Source organism: Physeter macrocephalus, unplaced genomic scaffold (assembly GCF_002837175.3).
Source record: "Physeter macrocephalus isolate SW-GA unplaced genomic scaffold, ASM283717v5 random_1116, whole genome shotgun sequence".
Taxonomy (NCBI): Eukaryota; Metazoa; Chordata; class Mammalia; order Artiodactyla; family Physeteridae; genus Physeter; species Physeter macrocephalus.
Window position 1 is genome coordinate 8,982 of NW_021146830.1, and position 4,951 is coordinate 13,932.

The window sequence follows — 4,951 nt, forward strand, 5'->3', positions numbered from 1 at the left end:
AGGGGCAACACTGGTTTCCATCCCTCCACAGCTGTGCCAAGGCTGGCCCTCTGCAGACAGCCATGGGGAGGTGTGGGGGACAGAGGGGCCCTGGTGCTAGCCCCAGCTTGGCAGCTGCTTGGCAAGTGGCTCCTGGCAGTTGGAGGTCCTTCAACAACCTTGGCCACAGCATATGCTTCCCTGGGCTTCCCGGCTGATAGAGCTGTCAAGCTGCAGCCTGGCTCCTCTCCTGCCACCGCCTCCTCCTGAGGTTCCAGCTTTAAAGCATCATAGGATGGGGCCTCTGACCCTATGGACTCTCTCTTTCCTTCAGGTCTCTGCTGTGGTTCTTAGGATCCTTGAGTCAGTGTCCACCCCTCCGTTGCATTTACCCCAAGTACCTACAGGAGCTAACACACTCACAGAATTCTAGAACGGAAAGAATCTTGGGTAGACTTTGTCACAGCCCATCGTTTTACAGAGAGAAACTGAAAGCCAAAGGGAGCGTGCCACATGTCTAAAGTTGCTCAGCAAGTGGAGCACAAAGCCTGGGCTGGGAGCTCAACTCCTGACTCTAGCGACAACGCTTCTGCACTGCAGCCCCACCCCACACCCCTGTTTGAATCCAGGCAGAAGTCTGATAAAATAAGAACAAAAGGCGGCTTTTTGAGTAAAGCAGTCATGGAAGGAAAGCCAAGGGTAAAACAGAAGTCTCACCAATTTTAAGGCAGCTCACAAATGACACAGTAAAATATACATTGAAACTGAGGCCTGGGGAAGAAGGGAATACTACAGCCGGACCACACATGCAAACGTGGCAGCAATAATGAGGTTCAGATTCCACTCTGAGCTTCCTGGCCATCAAAGCAAAAAGAGAAATTATGCCCAGTCTTCTTTTTCTTATAGTTAGGGGAGAGCGGGAAGCAGACTAGTTCTTTAGGAGATATAAAGCTCTCCCTAAAATGAATGCTAAAAGAAACATTATTGCATGTGATTTGCTGTAGGGATAGAGGACTGCCTATTGTGAATCTGCAAGGAGGATCCCAAGATAAAGGAAAGATGGTGGCCTCAGAGCTCAGCCACGTTACCCTGTATATGCTGTGCTCTGCTGACGTGAGATTGAAGGACCCGTGGAACACAAGGACCAAAGGGCTAAAGGGATGTGCAGATGTCATCTGATCTGCCTGGGACCACAGCTCCTTTCCATGGAGAGAGCCCCCACCCAATGTGAGATCAGAGAGCTCTATCTTCCTGGGAATCCAAAGCAGGGAACCACATAAACTCATGCTGTCTCTTGCATTCTCTCTCGCTCTCGCTCTCTCGCCTGGCATTTCATGACAATCTAGTCCAACTGCCACATTTTCTAAGCAGAAACTGATGACTTGCCAAAGGCCACAATGTGAGCTGTAGGAACAGGAGACATGAGACTGAAGGTGAGCCAGCGGATTCCAATCCCACTATGCTGCTCCTGTTGGAAGCCAAGTCTCACCTATCTTCTTGAGGCTCCTGGGGGCTTTGTGTGGAGATACAGGCCCAGCTCACCCAACTGTCCCTGTCTAGCCCAGGAGCCATGCTGATCCCAAATCAGCATCCTTCACCTCTCCTCCCAGACCCCCTTTCTTTCTCCAGCTGCCAGCTTCCCTGCTATCCTCAGCAGCTGATTCCTGTCCAACTGCTTTCCAGTGGCACTTCCCCCATCAAGCTGAATTCTTTTGCCTTCACTAAGATCCAGGGCCTTTGACAGTGCCCAACACGGCTCACACTTGCTGAAAGAGGGTGGGTAATTATGAACCTCTCTCCCCAAAAGACCTCCTACTCTGGAGAAGCTGCTCCACCCCTTAATTTAGCTAAAATGAGCATTTTAAAGTGTTTTCAAAGGGAGACTCTGTAAAAATCTATATTTATATTAAAATCCCTTTGTCTCAGAATGAGTTTCTCCCCTTTGCTGGGAGGCTAATTTAACAGAAAGAAACCATGGCTTTGGGCTCAAATATGCCAGGATTTGAATTCCAAACTGCACCACCCACTATCTTTATGACAGTGGGACTACCACTTTACTTCTCTAAGCCTCAGTCTCCTTATCTGTAAAATGGAGCTAATTATAGATATTGTGCATGAGTACAGTCACGATTAGCAGTCATACATGCTAAATGCCTAGCAAGGACCTGGCATAGGGAAAGCACTCCATAAACAGTATTTATTTATTCACCTAAATAGTCTTATTCTTAATGTTGTTCATATATGTTACAGCTTTATTCCACTCCAAAATCTTCATCTCAAATATTATAATGGTTTGTATTTCAGGGGTCTCTTTCTTTCTCCCCATGCTTTATTTTCTCCACAGTCCTTAGCAACAGTTAATATATTTATGTACTTTGTTTATTATCTCTAGAACATAAGCTCTAGGAAGGTAAGAATATTTGCCCATTTAGTTCTTAATTTAGTTCCCAGCGCTTAGACCAGTGCCTGGCACCCCACAGGCCCTCAACAAATATTTGCTGGATGAATAAGTGGTTCTGCACTCACTTGGGTTGATATCACTACCCAAGTAAGTGCGGGCTTCTTAGCAAGTCAAAAAGGGGGCAAAAAAAGCTTTGCAGTACTTAGTTTATATTATTATAGCCCTTCTCACACATGGTGTCCTAGTTAGGTGGGCTGGTCTCTCCTGCTAGATTTGTAAGCCAGGGATTTATCCATCTCCAAATCCTTAGTATCTAGCAGGGTCTTGAGTACAAAACTCTTAAAAACTGCATCTTAAGGGAAAGCATGAAAGCACAGTTTGAAAGCTGTCATTTAATCAGCCTCTTGCCAGGCACTGTCCTGGGTGTTCCACATTTATCCTCTCAATTCACCCTCACGTTAGGGGGTGTGCCCTCCATTTTACCACCAAGGAAGCTCAGGCTCCAGAGACCAGCGAACTTGCAGGAGGGCACGTGGCAAGTAGGCGGTAATACTGAGAGTGGAACTCAAACGATTCCAGCTGTCCCTCTAAATCACATCTCCGCACTCAGAAAATCCAATTTGTTGTGTCAACAACCCCAAATCCTGACACCAGCCCTCAGAGAAAAGTGAAAGATACAACATTACAGTGGATCCTCATGGTTTGCAGATTCTATAGTTGTGAATTATCTACTTGCTAACATTTATTCATAAGCCCCAAGTCAATACCCAGTTCCTTCATAGTCATGGGTGGAATGCACAGAGCGGTGAAAAGTTTCAGTTGCCTGATGCCCATGTTCCCAGCTGAGTGGAACAAGGCAACCTCTCGTTTCATTTCTTTTCTTCTTTCTTTTTTTTTTTCTAATAAAATTGATTTTAAAAAATAGTATTTTAAACTGTACAGTTCCCAGAAGTACACAGTTATCAAAAATGCACACACTTCACTTAGCTTGGTTCCTTTCTTATATTATAAACAAGTGTCCTTCTTGTGGTCTATTTAGAGCTATGTTTTTAACATATTTTGTGCTTTGCTGGTGTCGGGGGGTAATTTTGCTATTTCAAATGGCCCGCAAGCATAGTGCTGAAGCGCTGTCCAGTGTTCCCAAGCTCAGGAAGGCTGTGAGTGCCTTACGGAGAAAATAAGTGTTAGATAAGGTTCGTCCAGGTGTGAGTTATAGTGCTGTTGGCACGAATTCAATGTGAATGTATCAACAATGTATATTAAAGGTGTCTTTAAACAGAAACACTAATAAATAAAACAAGGTTATGTATTGATCAGTCGATGGAAATGTTGTGACCAGAGGCTCCCAGGAGCCTAATTCTGTATTTTCCCTCAGGAGCAATGGTTTTGTACTAATTCAGGGTTTGCAACTGGTTTATAGAACATCAATCACTATTGCAAATAACAAGAACTGACTGTATTAAGCACAGGCGCCCAGCGCCTAGATTTGCACACAACAGGTCTGGTTGTGTTCATGCACAAGTACACATACAACCACACTCGGCTCTGTGCTCAGCTCCGTGCACTCAACACTGCCATCCGCACCAGCACCAGCCGAGCCCTCCGGGGGCCGTGAGGACTAAATGCAGGAGCTCAGGGGGTTAGAGCCAAACACTCCTGGATTCAAATCCCAGCTCAGCAGGGAGCTGTGTGCCTGCAGGCCTGTCATAATCAGGGCCAGTTTCCTTATGTGTACGTGAGGTTAATCATTGTCACGATGGTGAAGTGGGGCTGTGCGGGTCAAGCTGCCAAGCGCACCGAGAGGGATAGGGATGGGGCTTGGGGCAGGCAGCAGGACAGAGCCTTTTAAGCCCTTGTATCTGTACGGGGCATGTATGGGGCCCAGGAGAGCCAAACTGAGGGCCTCCCCCTCCTTAGCAGACTGGCCTCCCTGCTCTCGCAGGCCTGGGCCTCACTCTGTCCAGCGCTGCCTTGAGGAGCACCTGGAGGCCAGGAGGCCAGGGACCAGAAGGTCAAAGCCAGAAGGTGCTCAGAGACAGGCAACTCCAGGGGTCCCAAACTGACAGCCCATAGGCTGTATCGTGCCTAAAGACCACTCTCCTTTGGCCCGCATGTACGTGTATTTTAATTTCAGTCAACATTTATAACTTGAGAGATTTCCTACTTAAAGAAACCCAAATTTTTAGCTTGTCTTAACCCCAAAGATCTTGCAGCTCTGTGCCTGCATTCCTGCATGGCAGTGATGGGCTGAGGCTGAGGAGTGGCCCCTTTTTGCCAGTTCTTACCTGCACCTGTGCTCTTTACCTGGGCTGTTTTGTTTGTTAGCTGCCTGGCATTGGAGTTTGGAATCTCCAGTCTAGTCCAATCCCATTTTATAGATAGAGGATCTGAGGTCGGGAGGAAGGGGTGGCACTTGCCCAAGGCCCCAGGTAAACTGGTGGAGCTGAGATTTGAACCCTTGTAGCTCTGAACGCAGGGTGCTGGACACACAGGGAGGCTGGGAACACAGAACGGGGGACTTGGGCTGAGGGGCAAATCCTGTTCAGGAAAAGGCTGCTGGCGCCACAAGGT